This window comes from Myodes glareolus, chromosome 2 (assembly GCF_982192425.1).
Source record: "Myodes glareolus chromosome 2, mMyoGla1.1, whole genome shotgun sequence".
Classification (NCBI taxonomy): domain Eukaryota; kingdom Metazoa; phylum Chordata; class Mammalia; order Rodentia; family Cricetidae; genus Myodes; species Myodes glareolus.
Genome location: NC_142027.1, coordinates 53,177,078 through 53,200,208, shown reverse-complemented (window position 1 = coordinate 53,200,208; position 23,131 = coordinate 53,177,078).

Here is a 23,131-nt window from a genome sequence, read left to right as displayed (position 1 = left end):
GTTAGAGCGGTGATTCTCAGCCTGTGAGTCTTGACCCCTCTACCTCCAAAAAATGTTTACATTGCTATTCATAATAGCAGCAAAACGAAGTTATGAAGTAGTAATGAAGATAGTTTTATGGTTGGAGTCACCACAACATGAGGAACTGTGTCAAAGGGTCCAAGCATTAGGATGGTTGAGAGCCACTGTGTCTGAGGATGAAGCAATGTTCACACCCAGTGCAAGTTCTAGAGACTCCACTGTCTTCTGTAGGAAGTGCACAGCAGGCTGCTGTCACTTTTAAAAAGTGCATTTTTTTCTATTTTGTTTTTATCTCAGTGCTCTACTGGGGGAGGACAGTGATTTCCAGCGTATGCTCTGTATTGGTTAAGGTTTTTTGCTACAGTGTCCAAACACCTGAGAGTAAGCAATTCAGCAAAAGAGGAGCTATGCCAGCTCATGGTCTGAGGGATACAGGCCATCGTAAAGGGAAAATCAGGGGACAGGGGTATGTGGCAGCTGCTTGTTACACAACACTGGCAGAAAACAGAGCTTGGGCTGGAAACAGCCAACCTGGAACCCCTCAATCCCCCCACTCTCACCTTACATCTGCCAGCCAGATCCCGTGTCCAAAAGGTTCCATGACCTTTGGACATTGTCCACAGCTGAGGACCAATTGTATAAACATGAGCCTGTAGAGACCATTTTATCTTCAAACTGTAAACGTGCCCACACAAAATCTTCTGGGTCTTCTCCCTCTAAACCAGTTGCCAAAATTGTGATCCTCTCTGACTTTTGTCCCATTCCCTGAGAACATTCTAACACAAAGATGTGAAGATTATCATAGTAGCTCCAAATGTCTGCAAAAGGTCTTCATCCTAAAATGTGCTGATCTTTTCCACAGAAGGAAAATACATTACCCTGTACAAGGACAGCATTTCCCAGTACTCCCTAACCCTTTCCCTTCATTCTGCTCAGCCCAAGCACTGGCCACATGCACCAGAATGGAGAAAGATTAAGGAGATACATAGCCAAGAAACTAGCTGCCTTCTAGATATGAATGAAATTCACTGATTCCTAGAGCTGGGTAACTGGTTTTATTCTCAGTTCTGACTGTCAGTGTATGTGTGCCCAAGTGCACGCATGCACACATGCACCAGACTGCTGTGAGATGCTTGCATTAAGTCCGCAGGCAGTCCAACTGGAGACTTCCCTGTTCTTTCAGCCCACTGCTTTGACCTATCCCTGCCGATGTTTTCTTCCAGCAGAATTTACAAATGAAGAGAAAACAGTCTTGTTAGTCAGACAAACACTGTGTTCGGCAACACTTTGCGGTAGAATAAATTACAGCTCTCCCTTGTCACCTCAAACTCTCCCACACCCCTTACCCCAGAAAGGAAGAACAGATGTTGTTGGCAGACAGGATCATGGGAAATACTGAGTGGACTTTAGTCCCCAGGAGAGCCATTTTGTTCACTGGCAATGTGCTTATCCCTAACTGCACATGAAAACACCTTCAAAGTTTGTGTTCTCTAATACTATCTAATACCACCTCTGACCCATTAAGCCTTCCTCTCTGAGGAGCAAGGTGCCTGCATCAGCACGTGATCAGACAAAGAAACTAACTACAGAACCATTGCAAGTCCCTGCTCACAGACAGGACTCTGTCAGATACTCGACTCCTGTGGTCGCCCTGTCCCATTCGGACATGATCAACTTGTGACTCATACGCTGTGTTCATCCCATGATAGCTAGGAATGTGACTGAATGAACTCACTTGTAGATCACAATGTCGTGTCACTGTGTCAAAAGGTTGTGTCCGCTCCAACACTGAGTACAACTGGCTTGTCTACGCTAGTACTGAAGAGGAGCACTCAGGGTGAAACAGTGAGTGACACGGTTGCATTCATTGTCGTCGTGTTACATAATCCTGAGAGTTATTGACTGATCTAGCCTGGTCTGGACAATAAGATACCGCAGAAGGAGCCAGGACATGACTTCCAAGGCTAGATCATCAAATACACTGTAACCCCAACCCTCGCCTCACTATAATCACTGTCTCTGGAGGAAGCCCAGTCTCATGCCATGATGACATACGTGTTGACATGTAAGCAACCCTGCTGACACCCACCTGCCCCAGGGCTTCTGTTAGCAGGATCCACCAACTCACCAGCCCTGCAAGCGAGCCGCCCTGGTGCCAAATTCCCCAGCCATGTCTTCAAATGACTACAACATCATGTAATTCGGTAGCTCATGAGAGGTACAGTACCAAGCTATGCTTTTTCTAATTTATGACCTGCTGACACTATAAGATATAAGGTATTTGTTTAATACCACCAAATTTCGGTATAATTTACCACATAGCAGTAGATAATTAACACAACTCCACAAATGGACAAATAAACTAATGTTTGCCCCCTTTAATTATTCTCAATTTCTCATTGGTTCCCAAGTAGCAAAGACTTGCCTCGTATACATAGCTGTTGTTCCACGAGACAATTATTTTTATTGAAACAACTTAATCATCAGTGATGTGTTTATATTTTATTATAGATTTAGTTTGTTGCTTTATTTGGAGACATGAATACAAGCAGAAATAGCAAGATAAAAAAGTGTCAGATTTGGAGACACAAATAGTTTCAGTAAAGGAGAGATGATTATACAGTACAATGTAAATCTATATCATTTTTAAGTTCTGTGATGAGTGTGCTGGTGTTTTTACATTGGCTCTCCTTTAAACTGCTTTATTTGGTCTTATTTAGTCTTGTTCTGGTCACCATTTGCAAATTCATCTCCCATTTGACTAGAAAAAGCAGTCATTTATCTGCTTGCTTAATCAGTGGCTCAGAGGAACTTTTCACAGTCCTACAAAGTAGAGGGGATAAGGAACACTTGGAGATAAAGAGCATGCCATAACCATAAAAGAACTCTTGCTCTGATACAGCCTACATTTTAGTTCTAACTGAAGAAGGTACGGTTGGCTTCACAAAATTCACTTTGCATTCTAAGTTTTTAAAATCATAGGATCCTTAACAAGGGTGGACAGTAAAGGTCATTTTACAAATAAAGTGGTAAATCCATAAAATTGACTTGTCCAGGGCCACACAACTAGAAGTAGCAACACCAAAATGGTGGCCCAGTTTTCTCACTCCTACCTCCAGTGCTCCCCATCTTTGATTGCTTCCATACCTCCTTTTTATTTTCACTACAGAGGCAACATGTTTAAGTTATTAGTGATTTTTTAACTGTCTAGGCAATATATTTCAAAAAATTTTTAACAGGAAACAAAACAGAACAAAGGCAGAAATAATTGATCCCTGAGGAGGAGATGGCCTAGAAAGAAAAGGGAAATGAATAGGTAACGAAAAAAAGAAAAAAGAGTAAAATCAGAGCCTGAACAGAAAGTCTAGAGAAGTTTGTTAAGGTCATGGGCAATGAAAGGTTGTTTCTCAGAGGTTCAGAGCAGTGGAGGGCTTCGGAGGTAACTTTGCCTTGAACCTGGAGGCTGACTCTGCAGAAACAGACTATATCTCCGAGGCAGAGCTTAAAACTGTGTGCTTTTGACAGTGGCACCCACTGCTGTGCCAGGAAACAGAGTGAGAGTCCTCGAGCAGGGGCAGCTGCACTGGCAAGCGAGAGCTGCTACCACGAGAGAAAAGCCATTTACCAGCAGAAATGGGCTGATGCTCCAACCAGAAACACAGGGTGAGAAATTGGGGACAAAGTATGTTTTGCTCCAGCTGCTGCAAGGCAGCTTCTTTCCAGATACTGAGATTGCTAACAAGGCTGCATGCTGTATCAGGAGGGCATTGCCAGTAAGAGGAGAGAGTATGAGCTCAGGAGCAGAGAATACTTATGTAAGTTATTCCTAAAATCTACCAAGTGCAGCTATGATGGATCTTGATTTTAGTTGCGGGAAGATTAACATTGGAACAACAATCTAATGCTCGCTCTTCAGCTAGCATCTAGGAATCCTTTAATTACTGTTCCTGTGTGTTCAAAGGCTCTGCCATTGGGGGGATCCAGGCTATCAAGACCCAAAACACCAAATCAGATTATCAAGTTATAAACAAGAAATACTCAGATAAACCCCAGGAGCATATGCCCATTTTCCCTCAGTTTTGTCAGACTATTTCTAATATACTATCTTAGGAAGACATATCTAACCAAATAAAGCCAACTACAAGGGATGGGATGTAGTTCAGCTGATAGAGAGCATGCTCTAGGCCCAGGGTTAAGTCTCAAGCACCACATTGTGGGGTTGCAGGTTTATAATCAATGAACTTGGGAGGTGGGGACAGAAGGATCAGAAGTTCAAAGTCAACTTTAGTACAGGGTGAATTTGGAACTAGCATAGAGTACTTTAAGGTCCTGTCTCAAAAACAAGCAAAAAGAAAAATAATAATAGTAGTATCATTTTGGCACCGATTTATTAACAAAATTATTCAAAAGCACTAGAAAGGTGGTGGTTTAAATGAGATGGGAAAACAGTGTCTTGTTTCTTAATCTGATAGGGACCTACTAACCTGAGGATAGTGCACAGAAGTGAGTATCTGTGTGCTAGCTTTCTTCTTCGACACATAAACACTCGTGGTATGTGTCATATGCACACATGTGTAGATGTGCATGCCCGTGCGTATGCATGTGTAGACCAGAGCATAACGTTGCATGTCTCACTCTGCCACGCACTTTACTGTAACCTGAAGTTGACTGTTTGACTAGTCTTCCTGACCAGCAAGCTCTTAAGACCAGCTTGTCCTCCTCCACTGCTGGGACACAAGCATGGGAAGTCACGTACAGTGTCTTAATTTGGTTTCGGTTACTGTGATAAAGACCATGGCCTAAAGCAACCTGGGGAAGAAAGAGCTTCTTTGGCTTACAAGTCCAGACCAGTTTTGCACGGAGAGAAGTTAAAGCAGAACTTGGAGGTGGGAACCAAGGAGCAAGAACAGAGACCAGAGAGGAATGCTGGTTACTGGCTTGCTCTCTGTGGCTAGCTCAGGATATTTTCTTATACAGCCCAGGACTACCTACCTAGAAATGGCACTGCTCAGAGTGGGCCTGGCTCACCTACATCAATAAGCAATTAAGAAAATGCCCCATAGACACACCCACAAGTCAGTCTGATGAAGGTTATCCCTCAGTTGAGGTTCCCTCTTCCCAGGGATGTCAAGTTGACAGCTGAAGCTAATGAGCTTCTCTCAAGGTTGGGAAGGTGGACACATTCCTGTATTGCTGAAAATAATATAAAATGGCATAGATGCTTCTGAAAGGTACTTGACAGCACCAAACCAAACTGTGTTTCCCTTTCTCCATTGACCTGGCAATTCCTGAGGAGGAGAGAGCCTCCTGAGACTCTCCATGCTGACAAACTATATAGACCCAGCTTATTCTCGGCATCACTGTCTGTACTTGGTAAGTACTGGAAACCATCTGAATGTTGAAACATGAGAGATTGGTCGGATAAACTATTATAAACACCTAAAATGGAGTGACGTTGTGCCTGTCAGCTTCTGTTTTATATGACAAATACCTGCCGTAATAAACTTGCAAAGGATAGAGGTCTGTTTGGCTCACAGTGCTAGAACTTTCAAGCCATCACTTCTGGGCCCGTGGTGAGGCAACACATCGTCGCAGGAGAATGCAATAGGACAGGACTGCCCACTCTTCAGCCAAAAGTCACAAGATAGAAAGGGGAACCTGATGCGGGAGAATTGTCTGTATTCTGTCAATCATATTTTAATAAAACGCTGATTGGCCAGGCAGGCAGTATAGGTGGGAAAACCAGACAGGAAGTAGAGGTGATGCAATGAGAACAGGAGAATTCTGGGAAGCAAGGAGGTTCCTCTGTCATTCCTGTACAGACCACCGAAGAGGCAACATGTAAGCTGTCACACCGAGAAAGGTACCGAGCCCATGTGGCTAACATAGATAAGGATAATGGGGTAATATATGTTATAAGAGTTAACAAGAAGCCTGACCTAATGGACCAATCAGTTTATAACCTTATGGAGTCCTGTGTGTAATTTCTCTTTGGGATTTGCCGGCTGTTGGGGTATTGGGCAGGACAGAAACCCCAACAAGCCAGCCCCCGTCATGTTACATATGGCGCCCAGACGTGGATAAATGAATCCACAGAAAGCCTGAGAAAGCTTGGGAAAGAATAGAGTAAAGTATGTTTTCTTGGTAGCAGCAATTTCTCGGGTCTACTTTGCTTGTTAGAGGCAAGCAAGGCTCTCAAATAAGAGAGGCTTCCTGACTCAGCTTTAGCTGCAAAACCCTGCAGCTATTTTAAGAGGTCCTGCCACAAAACACTTAAACTGTGTTGAGGAAAAGCTGAACGCATGCTTTTCGGTTTTCAGCCATAGCAGGAAAAAAGCTGCGCTGTTTTAAAATGCTGGCTGTCCTGCCAGGGCAAACTCTGACTCTTTCAGGCAGGCAGTCCGACTGAGTGTGGTCTGTGAGCAGAATGCTGCAGCTTGCTGGCAAGGACCTTGAAACGCCATAGAGTTGTGGCAGTAAAAGGCTCCAGTGGTACCTCTACCATGAGTCTGGCCGTCAAAGCCACGGTTTTAGACTCATATAGCCAGAAAAAGAAAAATATACAATAAAGAGAGATTCAAAGAGGAAGAAAACCTCTAAATGGTTTACAGTGTGTATATGCAGGCTAAAAGTTAAAGTTCTTAAAGTTAAAAGGAAAGAAAGAGAGTAGTTGGGTGTGGTGGTACACACCTTTAATCCCAATGCCTGGGAGGCAGAGGCATATTGACCTCTGTGACTTCAAGGGGTAGAGGTAGATTGACCTCTGTGACCTCAAGGTGTGGTAGTACACGCCTTTAATCCCAATGCCTGGGAGGCAGAGACAGATCTCTGAGTTCAAGGTGTGGTAGCATACACCTTTAATCCCAGCACTGGGGAGGCAGAGACAGGAGGATCTCTGAGTTCAAAGATAGCCTGGTCTACAGTGTTATTCCAGGACAAAGATATACAAAGATCCTGTCTCAAAAAGTAAAAGTAAAAATAAAAGAAATAGAGGTTAAAATAAAGCCACATAAAGATGGAAAATGCACAGAGAATCTTCATACTGTATGCTTTTATGCTCTCTTTAAATTGTTTGATTGCTGAGGAAGGAGCAACAACTGCTAAAAGACTTTTGTTTATAAATGCTGCTGAACTAACCCAAGATAGGAATTTTGAAAATACCTTGGCTTCAAAACTGAAGTCAAAAGGTATGTTACTTTGGAGAAGAGATTTTGCTTTTGTTTCCACAGAAAACGAGAGACTCTGGATTTATTCAGAGTTAAGAATAATCACCTTTGACCAAGGGAGGCCACCTGAAAAATCTCCGATAGGAACAGATGGCCCAGATGTCTGAGTTCTACATCCAGAACAGATTCAAGACTACTGCCTGAGATGATCGAGACTCACAGGATACTCCAGTCATGACTTGATTATAACTCTAAATTTTCTTTAGGTCCCCTTAAGACTATCAGCGCCCCCAACCAGCAGGAAGTAGCCTGAAATACTACGCCCACATTCCCAACAAATGGACTGTGGGTATTTTCCTTTGTTAAAAAAAAAAAAAGAGGGAAATGATGCGGGAGAATTGTCTGTATTCTGTCAATCATATTTTAATAAAACGCTGATTGGCCAGGCAGGCAGTATAGGTGGGAAAACCAGACAGGAAGTAGAGGTGATGCAATGAGAACAGGAGAATTCTGGGAAGCAAGGAGGTTCCTCTGTCATTCCTGTACAGACCACCGAAGAGGCAACATGTAAGCTGTCACACCGAGAAAGGTACCGAGCCCATGTGGCTAACATAGATAAGGATAATGGGGTAATATATGTTATAAGAGTTAACAAGAAGCCTGACCTAATGGACCAATCAGTTTATAACCTTATGGAGTCCTGTGTGTAATTTCTCTTTGGGATTTGCCGGCTGTTGGGGTATTGGGCAGGACAGAAACCCCAACAAGCCAGCCCCCGTCATGTTACAGGAACCGGGGTGTTAATCTTTTTTGAGGATGCTTGCTGATGAGATAATGACCACCTTTTAGAGGCTGCATAGGCCATAAAGATTACAGGGACTATTCATTTAACCCATAAGCCTCTAGATGATGTGGGATTCCCCTCTGTTACCACTGGATAAAAAATAAGCTTAACAGAATATAGCAAGGCTGAAAGCGATATATAGAGAGAGTAGGTGTAGTCGAGAGAAGCCATGTAGCCATCTGCAGGAGGCAGATACCTCTGCTGGAGCCCACTGGAACCGTGCCAGTAGGCCACACCACAGCCACATGGAAATACACAGATTAATAGAAATGGGTTAATTTAAGATATGAGTGAGCCAGAAATATGCTTAAGCTATTGGCCAAATAGTATTGCAATTAATACAGATTTCTATGTGATTATTTCGGTTCTGAGTGGACAGGAATGAATGAACAGCCTCCGCCAACAAATTGGCACCAACCTGGCCAACTAAATCCACTTAAAAACCCGAAAGAGCTTGAAAAGGAATTCTAGACACAAAAAACACAGAGTTTAACACAGCTTCTTACTCTGTTTGCTGGCTTGTCACAGCTCCTTTAAGACAGGTCTCCCTGACTCAGCATTGGCAAGGAAGGCTGCATGGCTTATTTAGGAGCTGGCTTCCAGGTTAAGCAGGACAAATGACTCTGACTCTTTCAGGAGATCTGGCTATGAAGCATTTAAATGGGATTTGTGAGCAGTGTGTTATAAACTACTTAATGGTGTGAAATAGACCCACTATATACCTAGAACCGAGGCAGTATACATAGCTTGCAGAGGCGGTGAACAGACCTCTGCCATGCTGAACTGAGCAGAGCCAAAAGGCAAAGTAGCCTTAGTCCTAGCCATGCCGCTTAGCATTATAAGAAGTGGTCCTGGCCAGAAAAGGATTACAGATACACAATAAAGACAGATTCAAATGAAAAAGACCTCTAAATGGATCTTTTATGTTTTAAAAATGTACATAGGCTTGAGAGAGAAAAGAAAAAGAGTGTAGAGAGTTATAAAAAGAGGTAAATAGTTTTTTTAAAAAAAATAACAAAATCTTTAAAGAGTCAGCATAAACTTGTTGAAAAAGTAATAGAGTAAGAAAAATAAGCCTTGTAAAAATGGAAAACACACAGAGTCTGAACTATGAATATTATTGTGATTTCTTTGAATTTTTTGACTGTGAATGAGCTAAGTACAGAGAGACACTTCATTGTATGGGCTGCTAAGCTAAACCAACATATATACTTTAAAGGTATCTTGACTTCAAAATTTGAGCCTAAGAATATGTTGATTTTGAAAAGAGGTTCTAATTTTGTTTTCAGAGACGATGAGAACCTATGGATTCCTTTCAAGATAATGTGGTTTAATGAATGACAAACCCCCAAAAGGATACCATGAACACCCAAAAATTAATTTGCCCAACAAAAACTAGGAAGCAGTTTGAATAGAACTATGCCCAAATTTCCAAATATTGTATATAAATGTTTATTTACATTTAAAAGGAAATATATGTTATAGATGTGACTACTTTGCATTGGTATGGATCTTGGATTATTGATACAAATTTAAGGTGAATTTTGTATATGTATATTTCTACTCTTTATTAAGGTATTGTGTCTGTGTAGCTCATTTAAAAATGTAATGTATAACTAAGAAATATAGGTTAATAGATAGTCACCTATAATAGTCAAGCTGTAGTCGGTTAGTTAGGTTTTCTAAATGCACAGAGCTATATTTCAGTTAGATAGATAATCTTTAAACCTTTCAAAGACCTTCAGAATAAAGGATTTAAAATGTTTTAAGAACTTTGAACTTTTCATGACAATGAGACACATCTGCTCCTGGCAGCACCAAGCTACTTTAAGAGGATAATGGGCATATAAGAGGCTCCTTGTGGAGTTTAGTAATTTGGGCAAGAAACCACTCTTGCTTGAACTGTTTGATGTTATGCGGTGTGAACTAGACATACGGGACCCACAGAGAAATGACTACTGGACTTGCCTAAAGGTGAGATGATCCTACTGGGTTTCTGCTTCATGGAAAAGTCTGCTAGATACTATGGGGCTGTAGACTGAAGATGGATGCCTAGAAGAATGTTACAGAAGCATTTTGGGTGAGTGTCCAAGCAACAAGATGTCTCTGTCAATTCTAGAGTTTTAGAAGCTGCTTGCAATGTACTTCCTGTTTACATAGGTAATATTATATTCTTCTGGAGTCTTTGATGGAGTTGAAGAATAAACAGTTATAGTTTTCCTTAGTTATGATAAAACATAAAGTAGATATAAATATTGTAACTGTAATTCTTGCTTGATGCCTTTTTGTTATATGTAATTTTATATGTCAAAGTTTAAGTCTTCCTATTTATTTAAACAGAAAAGGGGAAGTAATTGGGATTCCCCTCTGTATACCATTGGTTAGTAAGGAATCAGCTTTCAGCCAGTGGCTTAACAGCATATAGCCAGGTTGAGAAAGATAGAGAAAGAGTAGGTGGAGTTGAGAGAAATCATGTAGCTGCCCACAGGAGACAGATACCTCTGCCAGAGCCCACCAGAACCTTGCCAGTAGCCACAGCCACTTGGCAGTACACAGATGGATAGAAATGGGTTAATTTAAGATATAAGAGTTAGCCAGAAATACACTTCAACTCTTGGTCAAACAATATAACAATATTGCAATTAATACAGATTTCTGTGTAATTATTTTGGTTCTGAGCAGCCGGGAAAGAACGAACAGCCTTCACCAACATCTGGAGACATTGAAAATAAAACATAAGCCCTTGGAAGCATTGAAAATAAAAGCAGCATATGTACAGCTGCTTAAAAAGAGAGAGAGGAATCTGTTCTAACTGATAATGAGTAATTTTTATGAGACATTACTAATTGAAAATGTCAAAGTACAAAGAATATGTTGTAGTTTTATGTTATATTTATGTAAGAATGAAGGAAGAATGAGGAAAAAAATATTTAATATCTTGTTGTGTCTATACTCATAATTTAGCTTGTAAGTTTTCAACTTTACAATTGCTGGTCTGCATGTCAGAAGAGCAGCAGGTGGCAATTGGGCTTCCAGGATTGGCCCTGATGGGTGAATCTCCCATAGGAAAGGCCCCGAGGGCTTCAGCTCCAGAATGTCTCTCACTATCACTGTGACTTTGCAGGTTTGCTGCTGCCATTTCCTCTGGTATTTGGCAGGGTGTGAATAGGTGTAGGGGGATTCCCACTGCCAGTAATGTAGTGTGATTATCTCATGGAACTATACCGTTTTACTGCACAGTTTTTCCTGTGGATTATTATGAAGATGATTTTCTCTTAAGCTGTACTGTTCAAAGTGTTGCTCCTGCCCCTAATAAAGCAGGGGCTGCAGAGGATAGAAAACAAGGAGTGTCACACAGCAAGGATTCGAAGTTTCTCTTGAGGAGCCATATACACTGTGATTTAGGTTAAGGATTAAGGAAAACAATGGAGTCCCACGAGTCAGTCAGCTCAAGTTCTTTTTGATATTGGAAAATGCGTTCACTGGTTTCTGTGTGAGGCATAGCTAAATCAGAGCTTTAAACAATTGACTTCATGTAAGTAGAAAGCAAAGAATTGGATGGTTAGTTAAAATAATTGAACAACACTCTAAAATAAGTGAATCTAGTAGCCTGTTTATTTGCTTGAAAGAGCATACAAGCTGTAGGGGGAAAAATAAAGGAGAGAAGGAAAACTCCAGGATAGCTGTAGAAGAAAAACTGTAGATAGAAGACATCAGGTAACTCTTGGGGGCAGGTGGGAAGTTACAGGAAGCGGCTAAGAGGAAGTCGAGACGGTAAGGGTCCTGGTGGCAAGAGTGTCAATCCCAGACATCTCCAAGCAGACTGAAAGACCTGCCAGATAGATGTCCCAAATTACAGAAGAGAGAGACCTCTCTCCATGTGATAGGGGCCTGGTAGAGTTAAAGGAACTTCTGCCAGTCAGAGACACTGGGAACGAGATGAAGAGTTGGTGAGACAAACGTCCAGACTTCTTTTCGAAGAGCTAGAAGTCTCTTCCTTATTGTTCTTTTTGCCCTTGTTCTACTCTATTCTGTTCTTTACCCTGATGCTTCCTGTCTTGGGCTTTGCTAACGACTTCCTTCTCCACTGCTCCCCCATGTTGTCCTCCGACATCTTTCCTGGCGTTTTCCTTCTACTGTGTCTATTTTCTCCCTTACAGCTTCTGTACCCCTGCAGAATCTTTCAAGGATTGTAAAAGTTACAATGTGCTTACATTTTGTTTTTTAAGTGAATGATTACAAGGAATACGAGTAAAGAACAGCATGTTTTCACGTTCCTTACGTGATTAAACGTTTGGCATATTACAGGTGAAAAGCAAGACTTCTCATAAATCCGTAGCCATTCAACCATAGCCATTTGCATCAGCAGCAATTTTCATAATTGCCAGAAAAACGGGTTACTGATTTCATTTTTTATATTTTAGAGTTCAGCCCAATTATCTTAACTAACCATCCAATTCTTTGTTTTCTACTTACATGAAGTCAATTGTTTAAAACTCTGTTTTAGCTATGCCTCACACAGAAACCAGTGAACGCATTCCCCAATATCAGAAAGAACTTGAGTAAACTCTCGAGACTCTATTGTTTTCCTTAATCCTTAACCTAAATCACAGTGTATATGACTCCTCAAGAGAACCTTCGAATCCTTGCTGTGTGACACTCCTTGTTTTCTATCCTCTGCAGCCCCTGCTTTATTAGGGGCAGGAGCAACACTTTAAACAGTACAGCTTAAGACAAAATCATCTTCATAATAATCCACAGGTAAAATTGTCCAGTAGAATGGGATAGTTCCATGACCTAATCACACTACATTAAGGGCAGTGGAGATTCCCCGACTCCCATTCATACTGTGCCAGATACCAGAGAAAATTGCAGCAGTCACAACTGCAAAGGCACAACAGTAGTGAGAGACATTCTGGAGCTGAAGCCCTTGGGGCCTTTGCTATCCGAGATCCACCCATCAGGGCTTTACTTCCTAGTTGGCCAATCTCCAGAAGCTCAATTGCCACCTGCAACTCTTCCAACATGGCCACTGGCAGACAATGGTAATTTTTCAATTTTATCATGGCATGAAAGCAATATGTATTCAGTTGTAACCTTATTTCAGACTTTGATCTTTTCCTGGACTAGTAATACGCAGTGTGCTGTTTTCTGATGACTGGTCGACTCCAGTGAGGTGCCATGCCCAGTTAACTGCAATCCCCATCTGGGCAACAGTGAAAACTCTATAATTTGCTGTTTTGCCAAGACAGCCTGTGGAGTATGTTGGCTGTAATGAGTGCATTTGAAATTGCTTTATTCCAACCGAGCATGGGTTAATTAGGAAGTAAACTGTTTATGTACACTTATATTAGCAAAAGAAAATAAAGGAAAAATAAACAAAAGATCATGGGGTTGGTTACCTGTGATGGTTAAGGATAACAAGGAGTGAAATGGGAGGGAATGTGTATACTTGATGTGGGAGGTGATGTATGCTGTACATATGTTTTATAGCCATTGGTTAATAATAAAGAAGCTGCTTTTGACCAGTGGCTTAACAGAATATAGCCAGGCTGGAATATAAAGAGAGTGGACAGAGTAAAAGAAAAACCACGGAGCTGCCAGAGGGGAAAGATGCAAGCTGCCAGGTGGAACCTTGCTGGTAGGCCACGAGCCTCATGGTAAATATATAAAATAATAAAAATGGGCTAACCATATAAGAGCTAGCTAGCAATATGCTTAAGTGATTGGATAAGCAGTGATTTAAATAATATAGTTTCTGTGTGATTATTTTGGGAGTCTGAGCGGTCAGGAAACAAACAAGCAACCTCCAACTATATACACCTCTCTGCATAATGTTATCTGCATAATGAAATATGTTAATATCTGATCTATTCAAATAATAAATTTGAACACAGAACAAGGAAGGCAAGCAAGGAAACTGAATAAAAACTGAAACAGACTAATGTACTTGTATTTCAGAAAAATACCGCAACAACAATGAAAGAAAGAAAGAAAACTAATCCAAGAATTTTCACAGACTATTTTAATTACACAATCTAGTTTGGTGTAGGGTAAAGGTGAGAGACAAATGGGAAAACTATATACAAATCTAGAATTATTTGTAATGGGATTTATTTTTGTTTGGTTGTGGTTATATCAGCAAAGTACTTCTTAAACTCCTTTGTATATATAATAGAACTGAGTGAATATATAAATATATTATTGTTGAAAGTTCATATTCTCATTCTGGGAGAAGAAACTGATAATTGTGAAATAAGGAACAGTATGAAAAATCCCTCTGTGTGAACTCGTTACTTCCTTTATAATGCAAATGTGTGGGTGTACACATATTCATACATGTATGTGCATAGTTGAAAATATCCACAGAAAACACAGCTGGAGGCCCCATGATGCTCACAAATACCTCATGATGCTGTTGTTAAACTTAGCCAAATTTATCACGCATGTGTGTGTGTGCATGCATGTATGTGTGCATATGTGTGTATTCGTGTGTGTGCTGTGCATGTTGAAGGTCAGAGAACTACCTCTGGGAACCTGAACTCTCCTACTCTATGTGAATCTCAGAGATCAAACAGGTCATCAGGCTTGGGGACAAGCACCTTTTCCTGATAAACCATACCACCAGCCTCTAATATATTTTTTTGCTGAAAGGATCTAGAATTTCTCATAGGCAAATGGGTATAAATAGGCCTAGAATGTCTGTTTAGAATGATATCAGTCAATAACATAGTCTAAAAATGTTGAGTTATATCAAGAGAAAGAAGGCAGCAGCCTGAAGAGACTCCACTAGAGAGTGTGAGGCTAATTTGAATGCCAGAATAATAATGGTTTAAAAACCATTGAATAAAAACAAGGTTTCATAGGTCTCTTGCCAGCCAGTTGGTTGGGGTCTTTGGCACTATTTCAAAGAAAACTTTATATGGGCAAAGGGCATCTTCCTCAGGTGTGGTAGTCACCCAGCCTACTGAGTAACAATGGGCTCGTGGACTGAATGAATAGACCTAGAAGCTTGAGGCTCTGAGTCCTGAACACCAGTAACAAATGATGGTACTTAGATCCCCAGAAGGGGCAGGTTCTTCTGAGACCTGCCACACAAATGGTTGCCCATAACAGGCAGCAGACACGGAGGCCCCCAATAGAATGCTGAATGGAGACTGAGAAATGTGGGGGAATCCTAGAATTCAGAGGTTCTCTCATGTAGTTGACATCATAAGAACTGCATCACTCTAGAATCGTTCATGGACACTAAACCCCGGAGGAGGTCCAAGGGGAGATTAGGGTATTTGTATGGTTTCTGGCTTCCTGCAGGTGCTCCTTAGTGACAACCAAGGAAAAAGAAATAGCAAAGACATCAAACAACCACCTGACCACAATAATGTCTCCATGGAAAGACACAAGGACACACTGTGCCCCTCCATCTGTCTGTCTGGGTGGCACACATCCCCCACGCAGTGCTAGGACAGAGAAGGAAAGCACCATCTCCAGTCACAAAGAAACATCGGACACATGAGAAACAGCCTGTTCAAAGGTACTTTTGTTGTGTCTTTGTGATGACCAAATGTCCCATAGAAACTAATTTAAAAAGTAAGGGTTTGTTTAGCTCATGGTTTCTGGTCTGCATGCATAGTCCTTGACTCCAGTGAGTCTGGGTCACATGAGGCAGAACTGCATGCCAATGGGAACCCTTAACTGAGATCATTCATCTAGTGGCAGACAGAAAGAAGGGCACCCACCTCCTCCAGCTAGTCCTCATGTCCTTGGGGTTTTAGAACACCCAATAAGAGCACCACTAGCTGGAGACCTGAACTTTAATAGAGGCGCCTGAGGAAGGCATTTCTTATTCAAACCAAAATAAAGGGGGGATTGTATTTTTACAAATGTAGCTATCTAGAAGACAAAGAAAGACTCTAAAAATATTTCAGGCCAGAAAAAAAAAGAAAGAAAAAGAAAACGAAAAAAGAAGAAAAACTAAAGAGACACGTTAATTGCAATACCTGATCCCAGACTGGATCTTCTACTAAAAGCGGAAAGATACTGTGAGGAGCATGGGGAGAGAAGTTAAGACCAGTGCAGTGTGGGGTGAAGCCTTGTACTGTCGACTCAGCTATTGCTGTGCTAAAAGGGTATTAATATTTTCATGAAATACACATTGAAACATTGAGCATTAAAGGCATATATGCATATACACAACCATCACACGGTATGTTCATGTATGTGCCTGTTACACATATACAAACATACATATTCACAGCAGGAGAAAGGGAGAGAACAATAGTGTGAGGGGGTAAATTATTAAAAACAGCTTAATCTAGGAATAAGGAAAGTTTGCCTTACTTTCTTGTGCAGTTTTCATTTTTCAATCTTGTTCTAAGTTCAAAATTATTTTCAAATACAAGTTTGGCATCGTTTGGCTTCACTCCAAGAGAGGGGTGTCAATATGCTACCTAGGTTAGCCACAAACATGTAATCCTCCTATCTCTAGCTCCCAAGTCCTAATAGAAAAGGTAAATAAAAAGCACCCAAGCAAGCACCTAACAAAAGATGTGTATTTATTCACAAACAGCCTATTTTTCCAGCAAACGCCAAAGTGTGTTTCTTGGGGCTGAGCTCTCCAAGAGAGCTCTCCTTTTTTCTCTGAGCACGGCTTCACGTGAAAGTTCGGAAGGAAATGAAGGCGGCTTTATCTGGCAAGTTCACTCCTTCCATTTCATTTCTGAGTCTTGTTCTGCCCTAGGTCCTGGCTGGGATCCACTAAAACTTCAATCATTTTTTTTTTCCTTTCTGAAGGAAATGAATGAGGTTCTTTGATTTTCCTAAAACTCTAGGGCAGACTTAGCCCGCCCCCGATAAACAATTTCATATCAAAGGAAGCTGAGCTGTGTCTGCCCAGACCTCACCCGTGAGTGAGACCTCCCTTCTTCCTCCAAACCCTGAGGCGGTGCTCTCTGTTGATGCCTTAGTGGGAACTGTGGAAGCGGAGCCCAGTTTACCCGGCCCTGCAGCAAGATTCCCACACAAGGAGAGCGCAGCAGAGGCAGCTGCAGTTCAGAGAGCCTGTGAAAGCCTGTAAACACCCGCGTGGGGCTGACACAGCAGCCTCTACAGTCACTTTCCTGTCTCTCCTCTAGCCCTGTCAGTACTCGGTTGCTGTGAAGACACCTGATGACGGCAACTCTTACCAAGAGAGCATTTAATTGGGGCTGCCTAGAGTTTCAGAGGAGGGTCCGATCTCTTAGGCAGCACACAGGCAAACACTGCTGGAGATGAGGCTGAGAGCTACGTTCTGATCCACAGGCAGCAGACTGAGACACTGACCCTGGCTTGGGCTTTTGAAACCTCAAAGCCCTTTTGCAGCGACAGACTTCCTCCAACAAGACCACACCTCCTAGTCCTCAAGAATCGCCACTCCCTGATGAGGAAGCTTTCAAATATATGAACCTGTGGGGACCATTCTCATCCAAGTTATAAGGCCTCTTTCTATCACCTTTATATTTGAGTACAGGACTTGACCACTAGTTATTTATTCAATAAATGCTTAACTTGCAGGGGCTGGGACTGTGGGTCAATTGATAGTGTGTTTGTGTAGTTTGCACAAAGCCCTGGGTTTAGTCCCCAGCACCCCACAAACTGGGAATGGTGGTGCACACCTTTAATCCCAGCACTTAGAAACTGGGAACACAATAATGAGGAATTTAGTCAAGGCCAAATTTCTCAGCAAGATGGTTGAGACTAGTCAGGGATAGATGACATCCCATCTTAAAGAAAGAAGTCAATAAATTATCAATAAGCACTTAACTCGCATCTACTCAATATTCTACTGAGATGAAAATTTTATTCGCTGTTCTTGTTGGTTGGTATGAAGTTTATTTACTTATTTTTAAATATTTAGTTTACTTATTTGTATCTATGTCCCTGTGTGTATGTGGTGATATGAGGTGAAAATCAGAAGCAGGTGTTAGATATCCTGGAGATGGAATTACAGAGAACTGTGAGCTGCCCCCTGTTAAGTTGGGAGCGTAGGCCCCAGTCCCTAGCATCTATCCCAGCCCCCAGGCCTGGTCTGGACTTCAAATCCCAGCTGGCCAGGTCCTGATTTCTCCCTGGGAGTGGGGTCAGGACCACTCCCCGGGGTATTTAAGTGATCCCCCAAAAGAGGAACACGTGGTCTCCCTTTCTTCCTCCCGGGGTCCTGTTCCTGCGGCTTCCCGGTTCCCCCTCGGGGCCACCCAAGGGTGCAAATCTCCCATTAAACCTGGTTATTTCTTAATTTGGCTTGTTTTGATTTGGCTTGATTGGGAATTTTTGTGTCGGCAGGGAGCTAATATTAAGAAATATTCCTAACACCCCCTGTGGTTCAGGAAACTGAACTCCAGTCCTCTAAGTAGCAAGCTTTCTTAACCACCGAGCCATCTGCCCATCTCCAGCCATAACATCTCAATCAAATTTTGCAATGCCAGACCAACAAGATGATGCATTAAGGGAAGGCACTTAGCACCAAGCCGGATATCCTGAGTTCAGTTCCAAGAAACCACATGGAAGAAGGAGAGAACCGATTGCAACAAGCTGTCCTCTGACCTCCACATACACCCTCGCATCACCCCCACCCCAGGCTCACACACTGAGAGAAAGAAATTCAAGAATAAGTGTAAGGAGCCGTCCAGATATCGCCATTACAATATGACACTGGCGGTCCTGCAGCTTGGAGGTAAACAAATCCTTCTTTGGCAGTGCTGGGTGTGGCTGAGCGCCCTTTGCTTGTACATGCGCAATTGAGCCTTGTTCCCTAGCCAATTCCGAAGCCCTGGGCTTCAGCGGAATGGTATTCACCAATCAGGACAGTGCCTCCACCCTAGAAAAGCAACTGCCACTTGGCTTTCGTGCTCTCTCTCGCTTCCCGCTCTCCCTTCAACCAAGAGCCTCCAATAAAGTGTGATTTGAGAAGAATCCTCGACTTTGTGGTCGTTCTTCCTTGCTGGTCAAGGGGCGCGCCACAGATAAGAACAATGGTTGCAGTGTCACCCTGGTTTAGGAAGATCAGGTTATGAAGTCCTGGACTGGACTCCAGCATTCTGGGCTGAGGACAGCTGCCTTTGCATCCCTCAGCATCCCTAGCTTAGGGATGAGACCGGGACAAGTCAGTGCTCGGTAGAATGCTATGGGAGTGAGTGGCAAATGACAGAAAATGATTGACAAGCAGGGAACAAATGCCTGGTGTAATAAGTGGTTAGCGAGAGTGTAGGAGTGTCTCGCTCAGGTCAGCTGAGCGCTACCATTTTTGACCCACAGCACAACACAGACCAATGTATACATTTCCAATCAACAGTTTTCTAAATATCCTTCAGGTGGCAGATCATTGAGGCTAGGAGAAGCCAGTACCTAACTGGCTTGCTTGGCCAATGACTTAGAATGAACAATTGAATCATATATATTATTCATATTCATATATATGTTGGAATATATGTATATGTGCTCAATTATAGCGTAACATGGATCAGTAGTATCAAGGAAGTACCAACGGGTAAAAAGAAAAATATACGAGCAAGCAGTCACTATTATCTCAAATAAGTAGCTACAAACCACCAGCCTAGCCAGGCAAGACACAGTGGTCTAAAACTTGAAGGCCAAAGGCATCAGGCTACGGAAGAGTGGAGGGTGCAGTGGCTCAGAGATCTCTTTGTCTGCCTCTATGGTATAAGTTGATCTGACTTGGATATTATAATTTCTGCCGATGAGACTGACTGAATCCTGTAGGCAAACTTCCTCACAGTCAAACAAAGAGCAAAGAGGAAGTAGAACGAAAGAAAGAAAGAAAGAAAGAAAGAAAGAAAGAAAGAAAGAAAGAGAGAGAAAGATGAAACTGCACCCAGGCCCTAATTTGGGTGACCAACAGACTCCTAGAAAGTCACTTGTAAAATCACAGTCTCAAGCCGCTGGTGGCAATAGCATGACTCTACTACCAGATGCATCATGCTTGCGATCAATCAGTCCAAAAGTTCCCCATCCCAGAAGAAGAGGCTCAGCAGAGGTGAGGGAAGAGAAGGGGAGGAGGGGAAGGAAAGTGTGTGCATCCGCACAAAGAGGAAGGGCACCCACAGAAAATGGCTAGAGAGACCCTAACCTTCTGTGGCTCAGTTTTCCCCTGTGCAGGCTAGTCTTAGGTCAGCGTGGCACAAGCTAGAGTCATTTGAAAGGAGGGACCCTCGCTTGAGAAAATGCTTCCACGAGATCAATCTATAGGGCATTTTCTTGACTAGTGATTGATGGGGGAGGCCCCAGCGCATTGTGGGTGATGCCATTTCCAAGCTGATGGTCCTGAGTTCTATAAGAAAGCAGCTGAGCAAGCCATGGGGAACAAGCCAGGAAGCAGGAAGCCATGGCATCTGTGTCAGCTCCTGCCTCCAGGTTCCTGCCCTGTTTGAGTTCCTCTCCTGGCATCCTTTGGTGATGTGGGAAGTATAAGCTGAATAAACCCTTCACACACACACACACACACACACACACACACACACACACACACACACTTGGCTTTTTAGCCGTGGTGTTCCATTGCAGTTAGAAACCCTATCTAGACACCCACCAAGGGCTTCAACAACACCTCACTGCCCTCTTGCCCTACTTCCGGTCACAAGGACTCATTTCTCTTGGACTGCAGTACACAGCCAATATTTCTATCTTTTAGAACACATTTCACTTCTTTATACTAGACTGGGGAGTGGGGGGTGGGGGCGGGGAGGGGAGTAAAGTTCACTTTCACCGCCAGTTCTGAAGTTCCCAGGAAGGGCGGCCAGCCCAGATAGTTCTTTAACTGATTTATCTGATGGCTGAGAAGAAGGGATCCAGAGAAGGACTGGGTTCAGTGGCTGTTGAGATGGCAGTTAAAGAGACCTGCATCATCTGAAACCAAAGGCATCAGAAGGCCAGGGAACACTCAAGCCTTTTCAGGAAAAGAAGAAAATTGTAGCCTGGTGAGGCTTCTAACTCACACCACCAACACCAAAATTAAAGTCAACCAAATTGGCTGAAAGCAAACGTCCCTGTAGAAGATTGAGTTTGCTAAGTGACAGCACATGGACAGGGGCCCACCCAATTATGATGACGGTCTGAGTTCCCACGGAGGGACATGTTACTAAAAGTCTCTGGAGAAGTGAGATAACGGGGTGAGGGGTGGGGAGACGGACAGGGTGAAAGTGGTCCCACAGATGCAGGAGAATTGGGAGTTCAGGCAGGCCAGTCGTGAGTTGAGTTGGAAACCGACCTGAGTAACATGAGAGAATAAGAAGGGAATGGGGGGGCGGAGGCAGGGAGGAGATGGGGGAAGAGGGAGAGGAGCAAAAACTAGAAAGATAAGGGGAGGTAGAGGAGCTGGCTTTCCTGCCAATTAAGTTCAGATGAACTATTTTTGTCAAAGGTACATTTCTCTAAATATGTAAATTGATATCCAATGTGTAGAATAATTGCTTGCTCTCTCTTTCTACCTGTTCATTTTCTTCCCCACATAAGAAAGTTTGGTCTTTCACAGACTAAGTCTCAAATATTGAGGACATAAAAATCCCCAGGGGAGTTCTCTTAAAGGATGGGAAATGTCACCCTACCCAAGAGGATCTGAGTCGGGTTGGCATTTGAACCAGGAACCTCAGGAACAATCTCTCCATTGTCTCTGGTGCCGGTGGTTAGACCTGTTGGAGTAATTGGAAACTGAAAGGCACTCTGCTGTTGTGCCAGCAGGTGGCGCCCTCGCCTCTGAAATCACAGCTGTTGCCCAAGGGCTAAGGGCTTTCAGGCGAGAGGTGTAAGGTGGGTCTGACCGCAGGAGTAAGACGGTGTTGAAGGAAGAAATGACAATGAAAACAAATGCTACCATAATCAATTTGGGGAACTCTCCTTTAGGAAATTCCGCAGAAATACGGCATTGTTGCGAGGGGAATTTTTCTTCATAGATCAATAACGTGTTGAACCATACATTTGGAAAGCACAAAGCCTCTGACTAAACACACATGCCCTAAACATGCGTGGTTACAAATGGAGTCAGCCCCTGGCACATCCCCTCCTGCCTCCCTCTGCAGTCTCAGCGGGGGACAAACAGAGGGTTGCATGTGATAAGAGCCCATGATTACTTTCTGCTAAGACCCTGCTGTCTCACCCCGTTTCACACGTGTACAGTCCCAGTACAGTCAAGGCCCTGAGTCACAATAACAGCAGAGCAAGGATTTGGGGGTCCAGCCCTGATCACGAAAGGTGTGGAGCAAACACATGAATGCTGCCTCATGGTCAGGCGTATGTGTGTTGCATCACATGTTCTTGAGACTGTGGTGACGTGACATGAAGAAACAAAGTAGTTGGCATTACATTTATATGACAGTCCATCTTCTACATTCTGGCTCCTTATTTTAATACCCTTTCCCTACCCATTCTACTCCCACAGAGGAAAAAAAAACCAGAAATATGTATATATGGCGGTGGTGGGGCAGAGACAGGGAAATAAAGACTGGGAGAGAGAGAGAGAGAGAGAGAGAGAGAGAGAGAGAGAGAGAGAGAGAGAGAGGGAGGGAGGGAGAGAGAGCGCGCGCACTGCAGAACTCAGAGCGTCATATATCCTCTCATATCTCAAGCAATATCTTTGGATCAGATATACCTGGCCTGGTGGCTGATCCTGCTTGAGATCTGCACCTTTTTCACCTAGCACATAGCCTGGACGGTATAGCAGGCTCTGAATCTAGAGACAGCCCCAGTCCCAACACCTCTAAGACAATGTATTTGCTTTGAGGATCTTTGAGTGCCTTCAATTATAGAAAATTCAGGCTAGGAATTCTGCCAAACAGACTTAGCCAAGTGGAAACTATTTAGGTGCTGCCCTGGCACTCTCATCATTTATACCACGAATCCAAACAAAACAAATAAACCAGCGTCGGAATATAGATATTTCAAAATATAGCACAGCCCTTAAGGAGGGCCAAGTGCTATAGCCATCTCTTCAGGACTCCATTATGTTCCTTACTCCAGTCTTAGAGAGGGCATTTCAGAAAACAAAATCTGTAAATGGATCTGTAAGAAGGAGCAGGTTTGGATTTACATATGTAAAATAAAAAGGGATGAAGAG